Source organism: Macaca thibetana, chromosome 10 (genome assembly GCF_024542745.1).
Source record: "Macaca thibetana thibetana isolate TM-01 chromosome 10, ASM2454274v1, whole genome shotgun sequence".
Taxonomy (NCBI): domain Eukaryota; kingdom Metazoa; phylum Chordata; class Mammalia; order Primates; family Cercopithecidae; genus Macaca; species Macaca thibetana.
Genome location: NC_065587.1, coordinates 35970852 through 35996736, shown reverse-complemented (window position 1 = coordinate 35996736; position 25885 = coordinate 35970852). Strand labels below are relative to the sequence as shown.

Here is a 25885-nt window from a genome sequence, read left to right as displayed (position 1 = left end):
AGTTCAAGTGATTCTCCTGCCTCAGCCTCCTGAGTAGCTGGGATTACAGGTGTGTGCCACCACACCCAGCTAATTTTTGGGGTTTTTTTTGTATTTTTAGTAGAAATGGGGTTTCACCATGTCGGCCAGGCTAGTCTCGAACTCCTGACCTCAGGTGATCCACCCGCCTCAGCCTCCCAAAGTGCTGGGATTGCAGGCGTGAGCCACCATGCCTGGGCCAGGCTCGCTTTTAATAATGTGATGCTAACCAGAAATACTTAAAGTACAGAGTGACATTAACCTGAAATGTTTCATTCACTTTGGACAAAAACAACAGCCACTGTTTAGGAAGCACCGAGGCAGTTTTAAATATCCTGACTCCCTTAGTTTCCCTTCAGAAATAAAAACCTTTGTGATATCACTAACAATTCTCAGAGCGCAAGGCTGTCCCACAGCCTGCCCCAAGCACTTACTCACCAGGAAAACCCAGCCAGTCACTCAGCACACTGCGAGAACTTACACCTTTAACTTCCTCTATCTAAGAAGCTTTTTGCAGGAAAAATTACCATCTGTGCTTTTACTCAATAGTGAGTTCTTACCGTTAACATTTTAGAAACATGAACACAGCCCTGATCAAGCGGAACTGATACACTCCCGAAACAGGCAGAAAATCCGAAACACACTTGCAACGCCAGCCAGCAAAGCTGCACTCACAGTGTCAGAGGACTGGAGGTGGCTGGGAGAACCAGGAATAAATGACGGGGCACATGTCCAGCCTTCCTGAGTTCAAGCGCCCTGAATTAACCCAGCAGCACACCCATGGGGGAGATGGGCACTTCTGTGTGTGACACGGGCCCCCCGTGAGAAAAGCCTGGGGTGCTCTCCCTATAGCTGACACGTGTACATGCATGCAAAACCCAGCCCTGGGACTGAGGGGCTCTAGGCCCCAACAGAGGAGCACAGGAGGCCTGTTCCATTTCAGTACAACGGGTTCTGTGATTGGCCAAGGCTGGGCTCAGTCCTACACCAGACTGACAGCTTCCTCACCCTCCCACGCTTGAGTTTGAAGACATGTCCACAGGAAGATGCACCATCAGTGAACGGCTGCTGTTAGGAGAAACAGGAACAGCACCGACCACACGGCGAGCGCGGGACACGGCCAACGCGGTGAGCACAAAAACACAAGAGAGTGCTAGTGGAGCCTATGGTGAGTCTCGGAATTCCAGACCACGGGCCAGGCGTGCTATGGCTCACACCTATCATCCCAGCACTTTGGGAGGGTGAGGCACGATGAATGCTTGAGTCCAGGAGTTTGAGACCAGCCTGGGCAACACAGTGAGACCCTGTCAGTACAAAACATGTTTTTAAAGTGGAAACAAAAGGTTGGGCGCAGTGGCACACGCCTGTCACCCCAGCACTTTGGGCTGAGGCAGGTGGACCATTTAAGCTCAGGAGTTCAAGACCAGCCTGGGCAACATGGACAAACCCATCTCTACTATTCAAGACCAGCGTAGGCAACATGGACAAACCCCGTCTCTACTAAAACTTACAAAAAAAAAAAATCAGCTGGGTGTGGTGGCGTGCACCTGTGATCCCAGTTACTCGGGAGGCTGAGGCAGCAGGAGAATCACTTGAACCCGAGAGAAAGTTGCAGTGAGTCGAGACTGCACCACTGCACTCCAGCCTGAGCGACAGAGTGAGGCTCCATCTCAAAAAATAAGTAAGTGAAATAAAAATAAAAATGGGAACAAAAGGCCAGGCACAGTGGCTCACGCCTGTCATCGCGGTACTTTGGGGATTCGAGGTGAGCAGATGGGGGTGCACTTGCGCTTAGGAGTTCAAGACCAGAGTGGGCAACATGGCAAAACCTGGTCTCTACTAAAAAAAATACAAAAATTAGCAGAGTGTGGTGGCACACACCTATAATCCTAGCTACTCAGGAGGCTGAGGCACAAAAATCACTTGAGCCCAGGAAGCAGAGGTTGCAGTGAGCCAAGATCACGCCACTGCACTCCAGCCTGAGCGACAAGAGTGAGACCCTGTCTCAAAAAAAAAAAAAAAACTAAAACAAAAATAAAATTAAAATATTAGCCAGGTGTGGTGGTGCGTGCTTGTAGTCCCAGGAACTCAGGAGGTAGAGGTGGCAGGATCGTTTGAGCCCAGGTCAAGGCTACAGTGAGCCATGATTGTGCCACCGCACTCCAGCCTGGGTAACAGAGTGAGACCCCTTCTCAAAAAAAAAATTAAATTCAGACCAGAAAAAAAGACAATATCCACTGTCACATCACACTGCATCCCTGACCACACACTTCCCAGAACAAGTTTTCTCATTGTGCTATCTTCCAGTTCCTTTTCCTCCGTCCTGGTTCCTATCCCGACCTTTGTCCTCTAGGAACCGCGCGCGCGCGCGTGTGTGTGTGTGTGTGCGCGCGCGCGCTCTGGGACTGCTCCATTTTCTGTTTGTAAAAGGAGATGTAAACCGTGGAATGGGCTCCCCACAGGACTAACGTAAATGACCAGATTACATTTGAGAAGTGGAAATTTTGAGTGCGGAGAGGAGGCTGTAGGCGACGCAAGACTTCTTTTTTTTTTTTTTAAGACAGAGTCTTGCTCTGTCGCCCAGGCTGGAGTGCAGTGGTGTGATTTCGGCTCACTGCAAGCTCTGCCTCCCAGATTCACGCCATTCTCCTGCCTCAGCCTCCCAAGTAGCTAGGACTACAGGCAACCACCACCATGCCCAGCTAACTTTTTGTATTTTTAGTACAGACGGGCTTTCGCTATACTAGCCAGGATGGTCTCAAACTCTTGACCTCGTGATCCTCCCGCCTCAGCCTCCCTGAGTGCTGGGATGACAGGCGTGAGCCACCGCAGTGTTGGGATGACAGGCGTGAGCCATCATGGTGCTGGGATGACAGGCTGAGCCACTGCGGTGCTGGGATGACAGGTTGAGTCACCGTGGTGTTGGGATCACAGGCTCAGCCACTGCACCAGGCCAACTCAAGGCTTCTTTAGAGACCAGAGGCTCAGAGCAGGGTCACAAGCCAAAGTGCTCTGTTTCCTTGAATGGGTAACAAGCAGACATGTCCCACCTAAGCATCAGGACCACCTTAGAGGTTCAGTGCCTCTGATCTGCAACTGAACCAGGCCGGTCTCCCTGAAGCATGGGAGATCCTGAGTATTGTGGGTCTGCAGATTCCACCCTGAAATCGGAGGAGGAAGAAATGGGGCTGGACCTGGACAAACAAGAGCCTTCTTCAGCCAATGTGTTCTCCGCCCCTAACGGAGCCGGATAATCTATTTCTTTCGAAAATGCCTAAGCTGGCTTTGAACTTGCCAAATAAAAGGATATTGCCATTCACCAGATTCAGTAATTTAAATGGGATGGAAAGAGAATACCCACTTTTTTCAACTAGGGCCACACCGAGACAAGAAAGACTACAGACCATATTGTCTTTAAAGCTCATTTAGCAAGTGTCAGATAAACTTACTTGGTGGTTGCCACACAGGCCCTGAATCATGCCCTTTTCCCTGAGCTTAGGGTCTGTGGGACAACTCAGTGGTTCTAATCCCACTCAAAATTTCATGTGGCCAAGGAACACTTACCACCTTCCCCCACCCCGTTCTTCTGGGTGCTCCAAGAGGTGACGTTTCAATCGCTGCACCCCCATCTCACTATCATCCAACCCTCTCTCCCCCATCTTCCCATCACTGCACCCCCATCTCACCCTCCTGGCTGGGTGCGGTGGCTCACACCTGTAATCCTGGCACTGTGGGAGGCCGAGACAGGGGGATCACTTGAGGTCAGGCAAGACCAGCCTGGCCAACATGATGAAACCCGTCTCTACTAAAAATACAAAAATTAGCTGGGCATGGTGGCAGGTGCCCATAATCCCAGCTTCTAGGGAGGCTGAGGCAGGAGATTCTCTTGAACCTGGGAGGCGGAGGTTGCAGTGAGCCGAAATCTAGTCACTGTACTCCAGCCTGGGGGACAGAACAAGACTCCATCTCAAAAAAAAAAAAAAAAAAAAAAAGCCCTTCCTCCCACCCACCATCTCACTACCATTGAACGCCTCCCTGCCCCCCTTCCCAGGGCCAGTTGTCCCCACTCTGCACAAACAGCCCTGGGCGCTTTGTGTCAACAATTCTGTTTTCTGGTTCTGTCCCTGCACTCGCTGTTCCTCCAACCAGAACGGCCTTGCTCCACTTCTCAGCCTCTGCCAAGCAGCTGGCTATGGCCACTGAGTGGATTATGAGTATGTTTCTAGAAAGCCTGTGTGTCTGGATGTGCCCCTCTACAACCCAGAAATCAACAACCAGGCCTTCAAGTTTCTTCATAACTCAGAAGCTCCTAATTAATCTCTGTGACTTTTTGTGGGATTCTCTCAGGGAAGTCAGTTAGGAAAGCAGTGAATCAACACTGCAGACAGGTAACACTTAGCCTGGACCGAGTTCTTCCGTTGCCCAATTCAGAGCCAAAGTTTTGCTCCCCATGCCCCAGCAGATATGCAAAGCCTCCGTCCGTCCGGCAGGTGACCCACACTAAGAAGACTTGCCCAGAGTAACATGGGCCACGTGGGCCAGGTGTGTCCACCTCTCCCAAAGGCAGCTGTCAACACCTGGAGTTCCTAAACCCTCTGCACGTAGCCCAAGGCACAGTGGTGCCCTTCTCCACATCTCCACAGAGGAGCACCTACGCAGGCCTCGTGTGCAGCAATATGCTAGAGTACGGGAAGACTTTCTGTGCAAGAGGCTTCATTTTCTTCATTTTCTTCAGAGTGTTTGGAAGGAAGAGACGATGTGATGCATTTTTATAAACGAAAATGTTTTACAAACAAAAAAGTATCTGTATGTCCCGCGCAAGTAGCAATGCTGCCTGACTTTCAGAAAAATGAAAACATTTTTCGAAACTGATTGTTCACACACATATGTGGCTCTTTTCCATTTTGGGGGAAACTGAGAAGGACTGAGGCGCTAGTAAGTCAGAGATGCTCAAAGAGAAACCAAGAGGAGCCCGAGGGCGACACGTGGGTGGGCAATGACAGGGCCAAACAAGAAATGCTTCGGCTGGGCGTGGTGGCTCACGCCTGTAATCCCAGCACGTTGGGAGGCTGAGGCAGGCAGATCACAAGGTCAGGAGATAGAGACCATCCTGGCTAACACGGTGAAACCCCATCTCTACTAGAAAAAAATACAAAAAGTTAGCCGGGCATGGTGGCTGGCGGCTATAGTCCCAGCTACTCGGGAGGCTGAGGCAGGAGAATGGCGTGAACCCAGGAGGCGGAGCTTGCAATGAGCCGAGATCGCACCACTGCACTCCAGCCTGGGCGACACAGCGAGATTCCATCTCAAAAAAAGAAAAAAAAAAAAACTTCACGGGTGACTTTTCCAAAAAGACAGCGAGTGTCCTTGGGAAGGCACTGTGTGTGCTGAACCAAGTCTTCAGAAGGTACAACGTGAAACTCAACCGCTCCTCATGCCTACCCCCACAGCTGACCAGCTCCCAAAAGCTGCCTCCTACGGTGGCCCTGCCCTCTGGCCAGCAATCCGCTCTCCGAGAAGCAGGGGTTGGAATATGACTCGCTCCACCAGGACTGCACGGCTGCCAGCTCTGGAACCGTGGGGGCGGATCTCCAAGTGGACCCCCTTCCCTCGAGTCACCTTTGGGCTCCGGTGCCACTCCCCACAGCAGTCTAGGCACCCTCCTCCCAGCCTTGGGCCGTTTCTTACCAGCCTCTGCCACCACACTGGGCCACATCAGTGGTTTCTGTGTGCCCTCAACCCACCTCTGTGGGAACTTTGTTACCAACCTGGCCCAAAGTCTGGTCCATGGAAGGCCCTCAGTAACACCAAAGAGCTGTCATGAAAACGAAACCCCACGTGTCTCCAGTAAGACTCAAAAGCACATCTGTCAAAACACAAAAGATCTGCAAATGCTTTTGAAAAATACACTAATGTTTCTCAACTTTCTATTCTAAAATACCTATGGTAACAAATTTTTTTTTTTTTTTTTTTTTTTGAGACGGAGTCTCGCTCTGTAGCCCAGGCTGGAGTGCAGTGGCCGGATCTCAGCTCACTGCAAGCTCCGCCTCCCGGGTTCACGCCATTCTCCGGCCTCAGCCTCCCGAGTAGCTGGGACTACAGGCGCCCGCCACCTCGCCCGGCTATTTTTTTGTATTTCTTAGTAAAGACGGGGTTTCACCGTGTTAGCCAGGATGGTCTCGATCTCCTGACCTCGTGATCCGCCCATCTCGGCCTCCCAAAGTGCTGGGATTACAGGCTTGAGCCACTGCGCCCGGCCTTTTTTTTTTTTTTTTAGACGGAGTCTTGCTCTGTCGCCCAGGCTGGAGTGTAGTGGTGCAATCTCAGCTCACTGCAAGCTCCACCTCCTGGGTTCGCACCATTCTCCTGCCTCAGCCTCCCAAGTAGCTGGGACTACAGGCGCCCACCACCACGCCCAGCTAATTTTTGTACTTTTTTAGTAGAAACGGGGTTTCATCACGTTAGCCAGGATGGTCTCGATCTCCAGACCTCGTGATCCGCCCGCCTCGGCCTCCCAAAGTGCTGGGATTACAGGCATGAGCCACCGCGCCCGGCCTGTGGTAGCAAATTTTTAATCCAGATGTTTAGAAGCATTTAATAATTTCAAATTGTAAATTAGAGTAAAATGACACTGCTGATACTCAACTATGCAAGAGAACTATTCAACTGTTCAACAGAAAACTTTGCATAAATCATACTTAGGTCAAATTTCACTGGTTTCACTTGTTTTTATGTTTTAACAGGACAATGTTTATTTGTTTTTTTATTACTTAATTTTATTGTTTTAGAGACAAGGTCTTGCTCTGTTGCCCAGGCTGGAGTCCAGTGGCACAATCATAGTTCATTACGGCCTCAAACTCCTGGCCTCAAGCGACCCGCCCGCCTCAGCCTCCCAAAGCACTGGGATTACAGGCGTGAGCCACCACGTCCAGCCTCAGAACCACTTTTAGTTAAAAAACATCCTTTCTCTTTTCCATCTATAAACAACACCATTGGAACCCTTTGTCATCATCAGCAAACCAGAACACCAAGCCTGGGTCTGTCTATGTGAGGCACTCAAAGTGTTTAAGTGATAACAGTAGAAAAGCAGGAAAATCCCTCCCACAGACCCCATGGCCTAAGACCCCAGCACTGCAAAAGTTCACAGCCATGCTGGAGCCATGGCAGAGGGCAGGAGGACCATAGTCAGGATAAGACAGCCACATCTCAAAGCCCTGAATAAGTCTGTGGCCTTAATAGAGATTTTTAATCAAACATTTATTCTTAGGAGTCAGGCCATTCAAGCAAACTTAGCAGCAACAAGATGAATTTTTCCCCCAGGGGAGGGGACAGATTCAAAGGATAATTTTTTTTTTTTTTTTTTTTAATCTGCTAGAAAAACCAGTGGAGGTAAGTATCAGCCATCACTCAAGGTCACTCATGAGACTTCCAGGTAAAATCCGCAAAGTCCAGGGAGAAGCAGCAGCCTGAATTTTTATAAGAATGATACTTGGGCAAGAACATGAAGTCCCCGGGAGAGGGAACGTAACATGGCAGACACCGCAACACTGGGTGTGGGGATGGGAAGGGGCAATGGCTTCCAGACCTTTCCTCTCACTTTAACTCAGCACTGGAGCGGGCACCTGGGCACCAGTCACGGCAATGGGAGGAACTAGTTCCAGTTCTCGGGCTGTGATGCCGTCTAGGCACCGTGCACGAAGTGGGTCTCCTGGGCTCTGAGAGGCCAGGCTAAGACCTCTGATGGAGAACACAGCACTGGAGCTGCACCGCTGTCCCAGAAACACAGGCCACAGGGACAGAGTGGCCCAATTTCCCTTAATTTAAAAACCCCACGTCAGGGCAGTGTTGGAAAGTTCACTCTGCTAAAATTTAATTCAGTGTTTGTAAATACGTCTGACAATAACTATGTACCCTCCACAGCATTTTCTCTAAATCCTTGGAGCAGTTTCACCGTTCACAGTGGTTACCTCCTGACCTCTGTGACCACCAGGCGCTGGGAAGGGACGGAGAGCGCAGGGCACTGGGTCAGCCTGGCCCTGGTGGAACTGACCTGGGGGCCCTTAGGTAACAGTCCACCCAACCCTAACATCGGAAACAGGAGTGGAGCTCAGGTCTGAGCACAGAATGACTCATCTTCACACGAAACAGCTAAACCCGAACAGAAATCGCCTCATCTAAGCAAAAAGAAACTCACGTTCAGGATAATGCTGTCAGTGAGAGGCTTAATTAAATGCTTGTCCCCAGGCTGGCCTGAAGGCAAGGTGGAATTTTGGATTTCTGAACACCGCAAAGTGAGTGCATTCCACCCCCCCCGCCCCCCCTCGCCAAGGAGAAATCCGACAGTAACTCCCCAGCCCTCTTCCTTCAGTTACGGAGTTGAAGATGTCTAGCTTTTTGGGGGGCACGGTGTGTAAGTTCCCATCTGAATTTGCAGTAACTTGTGCCCAAGTACTCCCCCCACTCCACAGTCCTTTCTGCAGTAGTAACCAGGCTGAGGTGCCCGAACGTGTCAGTTGGAAACACGTAAAACGCACCGAGCAGAAAGGTTCTACTCTATAAATACCGTGGCTTGCTTCATTATTCATGTGAAAAAACCCTTCTATACATTTCCTTTTGATGAACAAACTATTTTCCACTCTTGTAGAGTGAAATAGTGCCTTGCAGAGGCAGCGTGAGTGCCAGCAGCAGAGATGTATCCAGTCTGTTACCCAAACGGGAAGTTAGCTCTGATAATAGAGCCAATAAGAAAGATTCTACAATCGATACAATTAAAATGCCCGTGAGTTCGCGGCGCACAGGTGTCTGCGCCCAGGCCGTGCGCTAAACACGTTTCTAATTAGCATTTCTTTAAACAATGCTGATCACAGTCTTGCCACCGTAATCCACTCCAAATGCATCGCTGAGATTGCAGCACGGAAAGCGAGAGGAAATTCGCTGCGAATCTCAGTCAAACTTTCTTTTGTTTATATTTCTTCGCTGTCAGAAAATATCTGTTCTTCGCCCCATCTGGTCTGTACCCTGGCTCCTCGATCCAGCCCTATTGTGTGCGCTTCGTTAAACCTACGAACAGTGAATCTGTCAGTGGGGCCAGGGGAACCCCAACTAGCCGGAGCCCTCCCTCTGGCGCAGAGAATTCCTCGTTTGCCTTCGGGATTGAGTTGTCAGACACCGGCTCGCGCTCCCCCGCGAAACTGACATGTCTATTTACAGAGAAACAAAGACGCGGCTCGCTGCGGACCCCGCTCCCTCCGCGCGCCCCGTCCGCCCCGCGCGCCCCGCGCCCCTCGCCGCCCCGCCCCGAGGCCCCTGCGCCCCGGTTCGGCCGGCGATTAACATGGAGACCAGGCCGGCGCCCGGCGTCCGGGGAGACAATGACCCCCGGCCCCAGGACGCCGGGACCCGCCCGCGCCCACCTCCCGCAGTTCCGACTCTTGGCAAACTCGGCGCGGGCGGCTCCGGGTGCGGCTGGGCTGCGCCGGCTGGGGGCGCGGGCGGGGGGCGCCAGGACGCCCCCGGGCTGCCTCGGGGCCAGGCGTTGACGCAGCAGAAATTACCAGCTGGAAAATTCCCCTCTCGGAGGTGCCGGGGAGGGAGCGCGGCGGCAGCGGGAGGTGCCGGGGGCCGAGGGGCCGGGGCAGCCCCGCCGCCTCCGCGCGCAGCCCCGCGAGGAACCCGCGCCGCCCCCGCGCGCCCCGCCCCGCGCCGCCAGCCTGGGGGGTACCCGCGGGGGCCGGGCCGGGGTCTCCGCCGCCGCCCCCGGAGCCCGCGCCGCAGCCGGGCGCGCCGATGGCCCCGGGAGGGCGCCCCCGCGGGGCGGGGCGTGGCGGGGCGGCCGGCGGCGGGGGCGCGCCCGGGCTCGCAGCAGCCCCGGCTCCCTGCTCCCGGCTCCCCGCCCGGCCCCCGCCGCGATGCGCCCGCCCGGCCGCGCGGACAATGAGCCGGCGCCGCTTACCTGTGACCCCATGGGGCGCGGGCGAGGGCGGGCGCCGCGGCCGCCGGGCCGGCGCCGGTGATCGCCGCCGCCGCCGGGCGGGCGCTGCGTCCGGGCGGGTCCGAGCTGCGCGCTCGCCGGGGCTGCTCGGTCCGTCAGTCCGTCCGTCGGTCCGTCAGGCCGGCGCGCGCCCCCCCCGCCCGCTCCAACCCCGCGGCCCCCGCCGCCCGCGCGCGCGCGCGCCCCCGCCCGCGGACCCTGACCCCGCCCCCCGGCGCGCGCCCGGCCGCCGCTGATTGGCCCGCTCCGCGCCCCGGCCGCGGCCACCGCCCCGGGCCCCGCCCACGCCGGCCCGGCCGCCGGCCCCGCCCCTCGCTCGGCCCCGGGCGCCGCGCCGCGGGGTCGCAGGGGGCCGCGCCGGGGGTCCGTTCTCCCCCCCGCGGGCGGCCGGACAGCGGAAGTGCGGGCTGGAGCTCGCTGGGCATTGTGGGAAGCCCCCTCCCCTGGGCTGGCGGGGGGCTGGGGCGGCGCGGCGCGGGGGTCCCCCTGGTCCCGGCTGCGCCCTTGCCCCGCGGGCGCGGAGCAGCCTGGAAACCATCCCACGGGAGCGGCGACCCCGGCGAGGGCACCCAATCCCTTCCCGGGCCGTGCACCGGGCCCTGCCCACGCGCAGGTTCCTCGGGGGCGCGCGGGTGCCCGGGTCACGGGCCGTCCCCGCGCCCGACGCACCGTTGCGCTGCGCGCGTCTCGCAAACTTGGCGACTCCCTCAGCCCAGCCGGGCATCTCCGCGGGCCGCTTGCGGTGCGGAAAAGGCGCCCCCAAGGAAGGCTGCCCGGGGCGCGGGGTCCGGAAGGGCCTGGGCACCGCGCGCGCCCAACCTCGGGGGCCTCGGCGCACCGGGAGATCAGCGCACCTCGGGCACGGGCCTCGTGGGGGTGCCCGCCAGTGGGGCTCCTTTTGGCTGACTAGGGACACCGGCGGCAGCGCGTGGGTCCCTCCCGTCGTGTCGTCTGCCTCACGGGGACGAAGGGCTCCGGGAGGGGAAGGGAACCAGCGGCCCGGGCCTCGCCCCAGCCCCGTGTGCAGCCCCGACCCGAGCGGCCCGGGACGCGTCTCCACCACTGGGCGCCCGGACCCTGTGCGTCGCTTCTCGCCTCCGCGTCCTCAGCCCTCGGGCGGGTGGAGTGGGAAGCGCGGCCCCGCATTCCTGGCCGGCCTGCGCGGGGGTAAAGGCCACCTCTCTTCCTCTCCCCGGGCGCGGCGGCGGGAAGGGAGGTGAGCCTGTGGCCGGCAGCCGCGCGAGGGAGTCGAGCCCGACCGGGCCAACCAATGGGGAGGCGCCCGGGCCGTCCAGCCTGCCTCCCTGCGGGCCCAGCGCGGCGGATTCCTCGGGAGGTGGGAGGCGGCGGCCCTATGGATGCTTTCAAATCAGGACGTGTGAGGCGCATTCAGGAGCGGCGGTGGGAGGCGGCTGAGGGCTCTCCATGAGTGAGCAAAGGCGAGCGAGGTCTGGCTGCTGGGACCGACGCCTGGGACACTCCCTTAACTGCCGTCGCGGGCGCCTGGAAATGGCTGTGCGGACAACCCCTTCCCATCCCCTCGCCAAGGTCGCCGGGATGGCACTGCGGCCCAGGAAGCCCCGTCCCCGGCCTACCTCGCGCAACACCCTTTCGGTGGCACCGCCTGCTCTGGTCTGAAACAGCAGGCCCAGCGTCACCGACCTTCGGGAGGTGGGGGCTGAGCACACCACCCTGAGAAGAGGCAGCTTCCAGGAGGGTCTGGAAGGTCACATGCCTCCCCTTTGGAGGGAACAGAGGGCACTGCTTGCAGCAGCCCCCACCTGCCCACCCAGAGCCCAGTTGTACCCCATGGAGGAAAGGAGGCCTGGGGAGACAGGAGAGCTCGAGCCCACCCAGCCAAAGTAAGGAGGACCAGAGCCCGGATGACTGCCCCAGGGGCCTCCCGCAGAGCCTGCCCATGAGTCTCTCCCAAGATGTCTGGATCTCCCTAGACAGCCTCCAAGGAGAGCAGTGTTAATGGTTTGCCATGTCCGTTGTCCATGCAGGGATGGAGAGCAGCAGCACCTGCCTGGCGGAACACACAGTGACACTCAAGTCATTGCTTAGGAGGCCTGCCCGTAAAAACCAAGCCTTGATCTCACCACGACCAAGGCCAACCCCACTGCCAGGTTAGGGCTGCCTATCTTGGTAGAAACTTTCTGAGTTCTAGAATGAGCCGGGCAGATGAGGCTCTGGGCCCTCTCTCACCTGGGAGTCCCACTCCTCCCTCCTACCCCGTCAGCAACCCTGCCAGTGATGGGGGACAGAGAGACTCCTGACTTCTGCTCCAAGAACCAATGGAAGGTCAAGCAGCCCGGAGATGAAGCCAGTATGTCACAAAGGAAGAACCAAGACCAGTCTCAGAGACAGCATCCTGGTTAAGTCCTGCCTAAAGCCCACCCTACCTGCAGACCGTTATTCCAAGAGCTAATAAACCCCATTACTATTTAAAAGAAAAACAAACGAACAAAAACCAGCAGCAGCAACTGCGGCCTCTCAGCCGAACTGATAGAAGGAGGAGGGTGGAGTAGCTGGGCTCCTACAGCCACCGGGTGTGTCTGCTCCAATGGGCATGCTGGCCCCGTGGCCCCAGAAACCTCAGGTTTGTTGGAGCCCAGCATCTGCTGAGCTGCTGCTGGGATTAGACATGAGACGGGGATGCCACGCTGGGCCGTAGTGCCCCCTCTCTTCCCAGGACCCGGGACACTTGTGCGGGTGATGCGTGCCAGGCCTGGGGTCCACAGACGCAAGAACGGATCTGCTGCCTGGCAGCCGGCTGGGAGGCAGCTCTGGGAACAGAGGATGTGAAGTGTGGCCTCAGCAGTGTTGGGATCAGGGCTGGGAGGCCAACACATGGGTGTCTGGGAGGGTCCCGAGGGTGGGGTCTCTGAGGGTGACATGAGGAACTGGACATAGTCCCTGACCTCGCCAAGTGAACAAATGGTCAGGTCTCTGTAGGGCACACTTGTCCACGCTGCATGAGGTGGTCATTCCTGAAAGTCACCCCCAGCCATCTGGGTGAGCATGTTGGGAGCCTGTCCAAGGGACCCTGAGGCCTGTGAGGGATGAGCAGCAGACCAGGAGTTCTGGAGGATGGGGGCTCAGGGCAAGGTGCAGAGGCTGGGCAGCCCCACGGATGTACCTGCTAAGGGACATGCCCCCCGCAAACCCCTGGGACAAATCAACCAGAGACACAAATGGAGAGCCATCTGGCTGGCAGGGCCCCCGGAGGGTCCTGGCACAGCCTCGTGCTATGGCCTCTCCGCAGACCTGTGTTCACAGACTCCCTGCACCACTTACCCTGCCAGCCGGCCACCTGCCCTCCACCCTCACTGTGTGGCTTCTAGGGGCCGGGGGTCTGGGAGGGGACAAGCCCCATTCCAGGTGCTCTGACCCACCAAGAGAGTGGGGACCTGCCTCTCATCCTCAGGAAGGATGACCTGGGAGGAGCTTTGGGAAAGAAAATTGCCGAGGAGGAACAGATACCCCTTCCTGTCTATGTCCCCCAGAGCAACAGACACCCCTTCCTGTCTGTATCCCCCCGAGCAACAGACGCCCCTTCCTGTCTGTGTCCCCCCAAGCAACAGACACCCCTTCCTGTCTGGGTGCCCCCAATCAGCTCCCCAACCTTGCCAGGGCCTTTACCGCCACCCCCTCTTCTCCCAAGGAGGCATTTCCTTGTCCACCCCCAGCTGGGATTTCTATGGTTGTCTTTGTCTCAGTCACTGGTCAGGGAACCTGCCTGTTTATTCACCAGCCAGTGATGTTACTCAGTCGTCCCCATGGCAACAGCCCTGGGAGTCCTGCCCCCTCCCAGGGAACTGCCCAGAACCTGTCCCTGCCCTCTCCAGGCCTCTGCTGGGAGCCCAGACAGAGGGAGAGGCAGAGGGCAGGGCGGGGACAGAGGCCCGCCGCCCGCCTGAGGATGCTGGGGCTGTCCAGGGAGCCGCCCACTGCACGTCATCCTGGGTCCTGTGGGTGGGCTGGAGGCCGGCCGTGGGCGCAGCAGAGCCCCACCCACGGGCTGGGGGAGGTGGCCTGGTCAAGGCTGGATGGAGGTGGGCCTCCTCTCGGGCTTGGCTTGGCCAGGTTCAGTGCCAGCTGGCCCTGCCCTCCCACCCAGGCCTCCCTGAGACCACCCTCCAGAGCTGCTCTGGGGCCAGGGGCTACCTGCCAACCCCACGGCTGCCCCACCCCAACTGTCCTCCGGGCCTGTGCCCCTGCCAAGCCCCAACTGCCGCTCCAGCTGCCACAGCCAACTGTCGACCGGTCTCCATTCCAAGCGCCTGCTCACCCCCAATCGTCCTTCCAAAATGCTGCTGCCAACTGCCAGCCCCCTTCCTTCCTGAGCCCTGGCTCCTACCACCACTCCAGGCCACCACACCAGGGATCTGCATTCCAGACCTTCCCTCGGGACAGAGGCCAGGCCACACCTGCCGTGTGCCTGCTGGGATGGGATGGGGTGGGGGAGGCACTGAAGGTCTGAGACCTGAGGCGTCAGCACACAAGGGCAGAGCAGGCGATGGGGCCAGGCCCTAGCAGACAGAAGGCAAGGGGCAGGGAGAGCACAGGCTAAGCAGGGGAAGGCGAGAGGGCAGGGCAGCCCATCCTCAGTGCCAGGGGCCACGCCAGGCCCAGCACAGGGGTGGGAAGACCGCCAGAGTACAGCCTGAGCAGGCCCTGGGAGCTGCAGGGCGGAGCTGGGCTTTCCCTCAGAGGGTCTGTGAACAGCTTGGCCTGACCACAGACCCCGAGAGGGTCCTCCCAGCCATGTCGGGGGGAACTGGCCTCTCCCCACCAGCCCTGCACAACTCGGGGTGGAGTCAGCCCCCAGGCCTCAGCTGTCCCAGGCCAGCCTGGACTCCTTCCTGCTTCACCACCTGGCACGCGGGGCTGGCCTGAGTCCCTTTAGGTTCCAACGTGTGGCCTCTCAGTCCCAGCCCTGGCCTTGCTGCCCCTTCCCTCCTTGGAGCTTTCTTTCTACATTCATCCCAGTGGTCCCTGATCCTCACCTCCAACATGAGATCCCCCATATCCCCCAGCCTGGGAGACCCTATCCCTCAAATCCCTCAAACACAGCAGGTGCCCGCAAGTTGCCTCGCCAGGCCTAGGGGAGGCACTGCTGCCCTTGAGGGTCAGACCTGGGGCTGTAATTCCATCCCAGGCTCTGGACCAGCCGGTCAGCACCAGGAGGTGATGGGGGCTGGGGCCTCAGTCCCGGCTGAAGGGACACAGCTGCTCCCCAGGGGCCTCTGGCCTCTGAGGGCTCGCGTTGCAGAGGCGGGTGATGGCTCTGCAGATAGCCACGGCAGGTGAAATGGACACCTGGCTCTCCCTGGTGTCCCCTCCAGGAGCTGCTACTGGGCAGTCTGCCTTCCAGGATAGGACAGTGGGGCAGGCACAGGGAGCCATGTCAGCCTATCTGTCGGGCTGGCCCTGGAGGTAGGGAAAGACGGACGTGTTTGCTGAGCACCTATGGTGTGCCGGGAATCTTCCTACTTGGGGAACGGGGCGGGGAAGGACTCTCCCAGGGTCACCTGGCCCACCTCCGGTGCTGGGGCCTGGGAAGGAGAGAGAAGGGAGGTGGCTGTGGCCCCTCCCCTCCCACCAGAGGGGGTCTGCTGGGGTTCCCTTGGTGGATATGCAGAGGCCCCAGCCCTGCACAAGGCCAGCCTGTTGCCTCAGCCTCGTTCACTCACTCACTCACTCGTAGGGCAGCATTCACAGATCATGGAACCTGTCGCACGCCAGGACGTGCTAGGTCTGGAGAGCCAGACAAAACCCCTTGTATTGCAGGAGTGGGGAGTCGGTGACAGGTCAGCAAATTCATAAACGAGCTCTTCTGAGATAAAAAGGAACTGGGGACGGGCCCCTTGGGGACGTGGCTGGTGCTGGGGCAGAGCAGGAAAAGGCAAGCTGAGTTCCTGGCCATGGCGGGGACGACACGGGGCAGGAGGGCCAGGCCCACGGGCCATGGCGGGGACGACACGGGGCAGGAGGGCCAGGCCCACGGGCCATGGCGGGGACGACACGGGGCAGGAGGGCCAGGCCCATGGGGCCATGGTGGGGACAACAGGGGCAAGGAAGGCCAGGTCCATGGGCACGGGGGCCCCAGGGAAGAGAACAGCAGAACCATGCCGTGCTGGCTTATGACCCCAAGCTGGGGCATGTGCTGATATAAAAAATAAGAACAATTACATGCAAGAAATACACCAACAGCTGGGCGCGGTGGCTCACGCCTGTAATCCCAGCACTTTGGGAGGCCGAGACGGGCGGATCACGAGGTCAGGAGATCGAGACCATCCTGGCTAACACGGTGAAACCCCGTCTCTACTAAAAAATACAAAAAACTAGCCGGTCGAGGTGGCGGGCGCCTATAGTCCCAGCTACTCGGGAGGCTGAGGCAGGAGAATGGCGTGAACCCGGGAGGCGGAGCTTGCAGTGAGCTGAGATCCGGCCACTGCACTCCAGCCTGGGCGACAGAGCGAGACTCCGTCTCAAAAAAAAAAAAAAAAACAGGCCGGGCGCGGTGGCTCAAGCCTGTAATCCCAGCACTTTGGGAGGCCGAGGCGGGCGGATCACAAGGTCAGGAGATCGAGACCACAGTGAAACCCCGTCTCTACTAAAAATACAAAAAATTGGCCGGGCGCGGTGGCGGGCGCCTGTAGTCCCAGCTACTCAGGAGGCTGAGGCAGGAGAATGGCGGGAACCCGGGAGGCGGAGCTTGCAGTGAGCCGAGATCGCGCCACTGCACTCCAGCCTGGGCAACAGCGTGAGACTCCGTCTCAAAAAAAAAAACAAAAAAAAAAAAAACAAAAAAAAAAAAAAAAAAAAAAAAAAAAAAAAAAAAAAAAAAAAAAAAACAAAAAAAGAAATACACCAACCTGCCCTACAAAAGAAATCCAAGTAATACCTGTAGGTTCCAGAAGCAGAGATTACCCCTATGCACACACCAGGAGTGAGGACTGGGTCTAGGGACTCCTTTCCAAAGAGCAGAGTCAAGACAGGCAAAGAGGAACTCAGCCAAGGAGACGACTGGCAGGCACCACTTTGGCCAGGTGACCAGGTGACCATCGCCAAGCAATCGTGCGGACGTCCCGCAGCTCTGATAAGATGTGACGCGAAGAGCACCTCACCTCTGTGAAATTCTTCCCAAACTCAAAACCTCAGTCTGCTCCTGAGAAAGGGCGTGAGACAAACCCAAACTGAGGAGCTTTCTTTTGTTGTACTTGTTTTTGTTTTTGAGACAGAGTCTTGCTCTGTCACCCAGGCTGGAGTGTAGTGGCAAGATCTCGGCTCACTGCAACATCCACCTCTTGGGTTCAAGCGATTCTCCTGCCTCAGCCTCCTGAGTAGCTGGGATTATAGGCACCTGCCACCACACCTGGCTATTTTTCGTATTTTTAGTAGAAATTGATTTTTAGTAACCAGACCATGTTGGCCAGGCTGGTTTTGAACTCTTGACCTCAAATGATCTGCCCGCCTCAGCCTCTTGAAGTACTGGGATTACAGGCATGAGTTACCATGCCTGGACACAAACCGAGGGACTTTCTACAAAAACACCTTGTCGGTGATCCTCAAAGGTCACCAAGAACAAGGAAATCTGAGAAACTGTCAGACAGGACAGCCTGAGGAGATGGGACAGCTCTAAGCATTGTGGCACCCGATGAGGCCCTGGAGCCGAAGAAGGCCATCGATGGCAGGACTGGTAGACTTCGAATAAAATCCGCTCTGCGGTGGAGATCAACAGATCCCAATGTGGGCTTCCTGAAGCACCCAGCAACACAGGATGGCGACGTCAGGAAGACAGAGGTTTCATGATGGGTGCATAGGACTGTCTGTGCTTTGCAGTGTCACACGTTCTATTGTCCAGGCTGGAGTGCAGCGGCGTGATCTCAACTCACTGCAACCTCCACCTCCCGGGTTCAAGTGATTCTCCTGCCTCAGCCTCCTGAGCACCTGGGATTACAGGTGCCTGCCACCGTGTCCAGTTAATTTTATTTATTTATTTATTTATTTATTTATTTATTTATTTTGATGGAGTCTTGCTCTGTCACCCAGGCTGGAGTGCAGTGGCATGATCCCGGCTCACTGCAACCTCTACCTCCTGGGTTCAAGCAATTCTCCTGCCTCAGCCTCCCGAGTAGCTGGGATTACAGGTGCACGCCACCATGCCCAGCTCATTTTTGTATTTTTAGTAGAGACGGGGTTTCACCATCTTGGCCATGCTGGTCCTGAACTCCTGACCTCATGATCCACCCGCCTTGGCCTCCCAAAGTACTGGGATTACAGGCGTGAGACTGTGTGCCTGGCCAATTTTTTTATTTTTAGTAGACACAGAGTTTCACCATGTTAGCCAGGCTGGTCTCAAACTCCTGACCTCAAGTGATCCACCCACCTCGGTCTCCCACAGTGCCAGAATGACATGCATGAGCCACCTCGGTCTCCCACAGTGCCGGGGTGACGGGCGCGAGCCACCTCGGTCTCCCACAGTGCCGGGGTGACGGGCGCGAGCCACCTCGGTCTCCCACAGTGCCGGGGTGACGGGCGCGAGCCACCTCGGTCTCCCACAGTGCCGGGGTGACGGGCGCGAGCCACCGCACCCCTCCTGCACTATGTCGCCTACTTTCTGAAATCTAAAATTATTCCAAAATAAAGTTTATTTTTTAAAAAGGAAAAAAATACAAAACCAAACAGTCAAAGAAAACCACCTTCTTGGCCGGGCGCGGTGGCTCAAGCCTGTAATCCCAGTCTGAGTGATTTTCCATTTTTCTCCAGCACCTTTTGGGTTACCCCTTCGTTACTTCCCCATACCCCTTCTTTTTCCTTTTCTGTTCTCGCTTTAAAAACCTGGGTTGGCCCGGTGCAGTGGCTCACGCCTGTAATCCCAGCACTTTGGGAGGCTGAGGCAGGCAGATCATGAGGTCAGGAGTTTGAGACCAGCCTGGCCAACATGGTGAAACTCTGTCTCTACTAAAAAATACAAAAATTAGCCAGGCGAGGTGGCGGGCGCGTGTAGTCCCAGCTACTCGGGAGGCTGAGGCAGGAGAATTGCTTGAACCCGGGAGGCGGAGCTCGCAGTGAGCTGAGATCGCGCCACCGCACTCCAGCCTGGGGGACAGAGCGAGACCCTGTCTCAAAAAAAAAAAAATACTGCAGTCTTCCCCCACGCCGCAGTCTGAGTAAAACCCGTCTTTCCGCTGTCGGGTGTCCGGGGTTGGGTCTCATTCCGGGTCCCACGCTTCTGCCTGCGTCTCAGCCGTGTGTCCGTGCTGCTGCCCGCGTGGGCTTGATCACGTGTGTCTGTGGATGCTGACTGTGTGTGCCTGCGTGCGCCCATGTGTGGTGGGTCTGTGTGCTGCTGGTGCTAACCATGTCTGCGAGTGTGTCGTGTCCACTGCATGCACCTTCCGACGTCATCTGCCAGCCACATCCCGTTCTGGACACTGGGCAAAATACTGTCCTGCCCTTCAGGGGCCCGTCCTACCAAGGGTGAGCTGTGCGCCAAGTCTCAGGATGGAAGGCAATGTGCCCTCTGGAGGGAGGTGGGGCTCTGGGAAGCTTCCTGGGGGCTGGGGCCACGGAGATGTGGGGCCATGGGGAGGGCCCAGCCTGAGCTAGACAGGGTTGGGCCAAGCCCTGAGCAGGTGCACGAGGAGCACAGATGAGGCTCAAAGGCCTTGCTGGGACCGTGGGGAATGAGCCATTTTCTTTTTTTTTTTTTTTTTTTTTGAGACGGAGTCTCGCTCTGTCGCCCAGGCTGGAGTGCAGTGGCCGGATCTCAGCTCACTGCAAGCTCCGCCTCCCGGGTTCACGCCATTCTCCTGCCTCAGCCTCCCGAGTAGCTGGGACTACAGGCGCCCACCACCTCGCCCGGCTAGTTTTTTGTATTTTTTTAGTAGAGACGGGGTTTCACCGTGTTAGCCAGGATGGTCTCGATCTCCCGACCTCGTGATCCGCCCGTCTCGGCCTCCCAAAGTGCTGGGATTACAGGCTTGAGCCACCGCGCCCGGCCGAGCCATTTTCTAAGAATTTGCTGCCAAGCCAGGGCTTCTGGGCTTTTCCGTGGGCTGAAGATGCTATTAGGACTGTATGTATGTATGTATGTATGTATGTATGTATTTATTTATTTTGAGAAGGAGTTTCGCTCTTGTTGCTCAGGCCAATGGCACGATCTCGGCTCACCGCAACCTCCGCCTCCCGGGTTCAAGCGATTCTGCTGCCTCAACCTCCCGAGTAGCTGGGATTACAGGCACCCGTCACCACACTCAGCTAATTTTTTTTTGTATTCTTAGTAGAGATGAGGTTTCACCATGTTGGCCAGGCTGGTCTTAAACTCCTGACCTCAGGTGATCTGCCCACCTTGGCCTCCCAAAGTGCTGGGATTACAGGCGTGAGCCACCACACCCAGCGTATTTATTTATTTATTTATTTTATTTTTTGAGACGGAGTCTTGCTCTGTTGCCAGATTGGAGTGCGGTGGTGTGATCTCGGCTCACTGCAACCTCTGCCTTCCGGGTTCAAGCGATTCTCCTGCCTCAGCCTCCCAAGTAGCTGGAACTATAGGCACGTGCCACCACACGCAGCTAATTTTTGTATTTTTAGTGGAAACAGGGTTTCACCGTGTTGGCCAGGATGGTCTGGATCTCTTGACCTCATGATATGCCCGCCTTGGCCTCCCAAAGTGCTGGGATTACAGGCATGAGCCATCGCACCCAGCCCCTTGTTTATTTTTGAAACAGAGTCTCACTCTGTTGCCCAGGCTGGAGTGCAGTGGCGCAATCTCAACTCACTACAACCTCCACCTCCTGGGTTCAAAGTGATTCTCGTGCCTCAGCCTCCTGAGTAGCTGGGATTACAGTAGCACATCACCATGCCTGGCTGATTTTTATATTTTTGGTAGAAACAGGGTTTCACCATGTTGGCCAGGCTGGTCTTGAACCTCTGACCTCAGGTGATCTGCCTGCCTCAGCCTCCCTAAGTGCTGGGATTACAGGTGTGAGCCACCGCGCCCGGCTGCTTTAGGACTTCAGAATGAGAGAACAGACTTGATCTAATAATGATTAGTCAGATACATTTTTAGGATGTAGGGCCGATGTGCCCTGGGATTGTGTGGAAGTTGGAGATGGGAGAGAAGTCAAAGGAGGGCTGACATCTCTTCACAGGCAATGTGGGTGGTGGCAGATGGTTCATGGCACAGGAAGCGGAGGGGTGTGGACGTGGTACCCGGGCTGGAGGAGAGAGGCCAGGGCTGCAGGTGTATCCTGAGGGGAGGAGGCTGGGGAAGTCCCTGGAGGAAGCCAGAGGGAGCAGAGCCGTGACCCCCGGGGTTCACAGAGGCTGGGGTCGGGGAGCCATGCAGTGGTGAGGGGACCTCAGAGCACTGCTTCCTCTTCCCTGTTTGGGGTTTCAGAGGTCCCTTGTGCAGGCGCTGGGGCAGAGCCCCATCCTTAGGACACCTAGGCCCCAAGTGGACTTCTACAAGCTGCTTCCAGAGGATAGAGACAGAGCACCCAGTCCAGATTATAGCTTGACCCAGGGCTCTGTCCCGACCTTGTTTGGGGTTTGGGACAGCAGAATCTGTGCTCTGGGCTTCTGGGTCCCCATCAAACTGGAACAAGGTGACCTGCAGCCCCAGTCAGGTAAGACTAGCCCATTCTCCTGCACAGTTCTGGCTAAAGCCTCCACCCCCAAGAAGGTGATATTCCTTCCCCAGATGTCCCACACAGCTCGGACTCTGGGGTCCCTTCCAGATTAGCACAGTCTGATGGGAGAAGCAAACATCTGAAATGAAAATAGAACGCCTGTGGGCCAGGCGCGGTGGCTCACACCTGCAATCCCAGCACTTCGGGAGGTTGAGCACAGGAGTACGAGACCAGCCTGGGCAAGATGGTGAGACCCGGTCTTTACAAAAAATATAAAAATTAGCTGGGTGTGGTGGCACATGCCTGTGGTCCCAGCTTCTTGGGAGGCTGAAGTGGGAGGATCACTTGAGCCAGGTGGTTGAGATTGCAGTGAGCTGAGATTGCACCACTGTGCTCCAGCCTGGGCTACAGAGCAAGACCCTGTCTCAAATAACAAAAAAACAGGAGAATACCACCTCTCTCTCCCTGCTGCCCACCCACCTGCTCGGATGGCCTTGGCTCCACCTCTGACCTGTACCTGTGTATGCCTCATGAAACGACAATCCCAGGCCTGCACACCCTGCTTCTGTCGAGAGAGGTGGCCAGCCTAGCCACTGTTTGTGGCCCGCTTGGCCACAGCCTCAGCCTCTCCCACCAGTCTGGCTGTACCACCCACACTGCTGCCCAGCTCCTTCCCCACTCTGGGCTTTGCACCTGCCCTTCCATCAGCCTGGAACACCCCTCCTGCCCACCTGGTGAATCCCAGCATCCCAGAAGATTCACCTCCAGCCCCAGCTCCAGGCCATCATGACACAGCCCTCCCCTCCTGCCTTAGGATCCCACAGGCCCAGACCCCAGCCCTGCCTGCACTTTCTGTCCTTCCCCTTCCCCTCAAAAATAGCCCAGGGCCTCTGGAAGTGAAAAGGGTGGGATGGAGGGAAGTGAGCAGGAGGCATCCTGGCTGCCCAGCCGAGGGCTGGTTCCCCAGGTCCCATGCCAATGCTCCAAGGCCAACCAGCCTGGCTCCAGCATGGTGAGCCCCACATCTGCAGCCCCACTTGTGTGTGCCCCTGAGTCCTGAGGGCTCTGGAGCTGTCCTGGCTAGAACTGGAGTTACCACCCACTGTGGGGCAGGGTCTCAGCTGCTCTGAGCACCAGGCTGCACCAGGAGCACTCACCTCATGGAGCGAAGGCCCAGAAGCACTGCCTTTCTTGTGGGCATCGCTACCCTAAGTGGGTCGGCAATGATGAGGAGGCACCGAGGGCCACTCCCTGGCTGTGAGCTGTGCTTGCACATCTTGGATGCCCTGTGGGCACTTCCTTCCTGTTGGGATTTGGGCTCAGGTTTATCCCTGGCTGCTTCTGGGAACCCTGGGGGCTAAAGGACCCTGCAAGATGGCTGGGTTGGAGGAAAGGGGCTTGCCTGGTCCTGGGAGCTGGGCAGATATGTGGGTGGCGAGCAAAAATTGGGAGGGCTTCTCATCTGGGCCCCCTGCCCGAGGGTCCGTCCTGGTACAGGATCAGGTAGCATCAAAGGGAACACCTAGGACGAGGGACTGGAGGGGGACTGGGGCCTTGGCCAGGGCCTTGTGGGGAGTGCCCTGCCCAGGGGTGGGGCTGCAGGAAGGAGAGGCCATTCTACCTGAGTTGGCCGCCCCTGCCTCATGGCCCCCGACCCAGGGCGCTCCGAGCTGCCTTCTTCTGGAGCCTTACGGGAGGCCCTGCTGCTTGGGGGCTGGTGTGCACCACCTAGGGCTGGGTTCTGTAGCCTCCACTGCCACAGGCTGGGCGGGCTCTGACCCCTCCTCTCTTGGGGGGTCCTGGTGCCGGGGTGGTTTTGAAAACCAGAGACTGGAGGCCTTATCAGACCACAGGTTTTCCTGAGGAAGGAAGGGTGGGTGTGGGCCTCCGGGATGGGCGCCTCCTCTGGGTGTGCCCAGCCTGGTGGAGGGCGCACATGCACTGCCCATCCCTCCTGGGGGACCCCAGTCCAAGGCCCTGCCCCACCAGAGACAAGCAGACTGCAAAGGCTGGACCCGGTAGGGTGTGGGTCCAGGGCTCAGGCCTGGGGTGGGGTGTGAACTCCCTGAAATCACAGCAGATGCCAGCATCCTCCGGGAGAGCGTGCCTGGCTCCCCCAGCTGAGGCTCAGAGGAATTTGCGGCCAGTTCACTGGCAGTTCCGCTCCTAGGGATGTGCCCAGTGAGAATCTATACTTGGGTTCACCAAAAAACAAGCAAGAGCCGGGCGCGGTGGCTCAAGCCTGTAATCCCAGCACTCTGGGAGGCCGAGACGGGCGGATCACGAGGTCAGGAGATCGAGACCATCCTGGCTAACACAGTGAAACCCCGTCTCTACTAAAAAATACAAAAAACTAGCCGGGCGAGGTGGCGGGCGCCTGTAGTCCCAGCTACTCAGGAGGCTGAGGCAGGAGAATGGCGTGAACCCAGGAGGCGGAGCTTGCAGTGAGCTGAGATCCGGCCACTGCACTCCAGCCTGGGCGACAGAGCGAGACTCCGTCTCAAAAAAAAAAAAAACAAAACAAAACAAAAAAAAAACAAGCAAGAATGTTCCAAGTGACCCTTTTCATAATAGCCCCAACCTGGAAAACCCGAATGCCCATCAATGCTGGGTGTGGCCTGTCATCCAGGGGATAGTGACTGTAGCCAGGAGGAGCCACCCAGCTTCCTCCACGGCCTCCACATCAGACAACGGGAAGCAGAGGCCAGAGCGCAGGCAGAGCTGGTGCCCAGCATGGATTAGGTTCAGGAACAGGCAGGACTAGTGCAGGTGGACGGGGTCCATGAATGATGGCCTCTGGGGCATTGGCCAGCAGGGCCTTAGGGGCCTCCTGGTTTTGGCAACGTCCTGTTTTCTTGATCCAGGTGCTGGTGACAAGAGGCGTTCAGTCTATGGAAATTCAGGAAGCCACATACTTAGGATGGGTATGCTTTTCTGCATGTATGTGAAACTTCTGTGATGCTTTTCTGCCTGTATGTGAAACTTCAATAAAAAGTTTCACACACAGGCCAGGCACAGTGGTTCATGCCTGTAATCTCAGCACTTTGGGAGGCCAAGGCAGGCGGATCACAAGGTCAGGAGATCAAGACCATCCTGGCCAACACAGTGAAACCCCATCTCTACTAAAAATACAAAAAATTAGTCAGGCGTGGTGGCGGGCACCTGTAGTCTCAGCTACTTGGGAGGTTGAGGCAGGAGAATGGCGTGAACCCGGGAGGTGGAGCTTGTAGTGAGCCGAGATCGCGCCACTGCACTCCAGCCTGGGCGACAGAGCGAGACTCCCTCTCAAAACAAAACAACAAAAAAAAGAGTTTCATACACAGGCCAGGCACAGTGGCTCACGCCTGTAATCCCAGCACTTTGGGAGGCCGAGGTGGGAGGATCACAAGGTCAGGAGTTCAAGACCAGCCAGGCCGACATGGTGAAACCCCACCTCTACTAAAAACATAAAAATTAGCCGGGCGTGGTGGCGCACAGCTGTAGTCCCAGCTACTTGGGAGGCTGAGGCAGGAGAATTGCTTGAACCCAGAAGGTGGAGGTTGCAGTGAGCCGAGATTGTGCCACCGCACTCCAGTCTGGGTGACAGAGTGAGACTTGTCTCAAAAAAAAAAAAAAAAGTTACACACAAGCAGAAACCCTCTGCTGACCCCTCCAGAGGGCGGAATGTTCCCTGAGGCCCCTGCTTTCCTCCTGCCCCATCCTGTCTGGGCCCAGCCCCTCAGGCAGCCTCGTTCCCTCCAGGGAAGTCGAAGTCGCTGGGCGGACTGGGCTGAAAGCCAGGGAGAGACTGCCAGGTCATGCCCCCGACCCTTCCCTTCGTGGAGGGAGCGCAGAGGAGGCAGCCGGAGAGAGCAGCCCCTGAGGGAGGTGTGGGTGGGGCTGGGCTCAGAGCGGGGCAGCCAGGCTGACGCCCCGTGCCCGCTCTGCCTTTCTTGGAAGAGCCTGGAGGAGCCTTGTCGGGTGGGGGTGGCTACAGCCGCGCAGGTGGGGCTGCGGCTGTGGGGCTCACCCTGCTGAAGCCGGGCCTGCGGGCCGGGGAGCGGTGGCTTGGGACCTGGGGAACCCGCCCTCGGCTGGGCAGCCAGGATGCCTCCTGCCCTCCTCCCTCCATCCCACCCCTTCACTTCCAGAGGCCCCGGGCTATTTTTAACTTGGCTGTGCAGCCAGAGCTGAAGGTGGACCTAGCCCTGCAGGGAGTGGGGAGGAGGGAGGAGCTGCAGCTGCTGTCCTG

The 25885-nt window shown here is 57.4% G+C and overlaps 3 protein-coding genes and 1 pseudogene across 21 annotated transcripts in view; 1 reads left to right on the top strand and 3 right to left on the bottom strand.

Moving 5' to 3' along the window:
- Window positions 1–11021, bottom strand: part of ZBTB46 (zinc finger and BTB domain containing 46) — a 91837-nt gene extending 80816 nt beyond the window's left edge. For 2 of the 4 annotated variants that reach the window (XM_050746146.1, XM_050746149.1), the window contains exon 1: window positions 10864–11021. The gene's annotated coding sequence lies outside the window, so the exon portion shown is untranslated. Of the gene's footprint in view, window positions 1–9572; window positions 9636–9970; window positions 10139–10863 lie in introns of those variants that run through there. The other 2 variants (XM_050746148.1, XM_050746147.1) reach the window with 2 other exon arrangements.
- DNAJC5 (DnaJ heat shock protein family (Hsp40) member C5) overlaps window positions 1–25885 on the top strand; it is a 217063-nt gene that overhangs the window by 88620 nt on the left and 102558 nt on the right. The window lies entirely within an intron of this gene.
- STMN3 (stathmin 3) overlaps window positions 1–25885 on the bottom strand; it is a 239048-nt gene that overhangs the window by 185257 nt on the left and 27906 nt on the right. The window contains exon 1 of one of the 16 annotated variants that reach the window (XM_050746393.1): window positions 15037–15046. The exons of 8 other annotated variants lie outside the window; for them this stretch is intronic. The gene's annotated coding sequence lies outside the window, so the exon portion shown is untranslated. Of the gene's footprint in view, window positions 1–4056; window positions 4067–8323; window positions 8344–9394; window positions 9405–10139; window positions 10152–10312; window positions 10323–13546; window positions 13557–15036; window positions 15047–25885 lie in introns of those variants that run through there. 7 more of the 16 variants (XM_050746354.1, XM_050746389.1, XM_050746376.1 and 4 more) reach the window with 7 other exon arrangements.
- LOC126929247 (uncharacterized) lies at window positions 17657–22930 on the bottom strand (annotated as a pseudogene).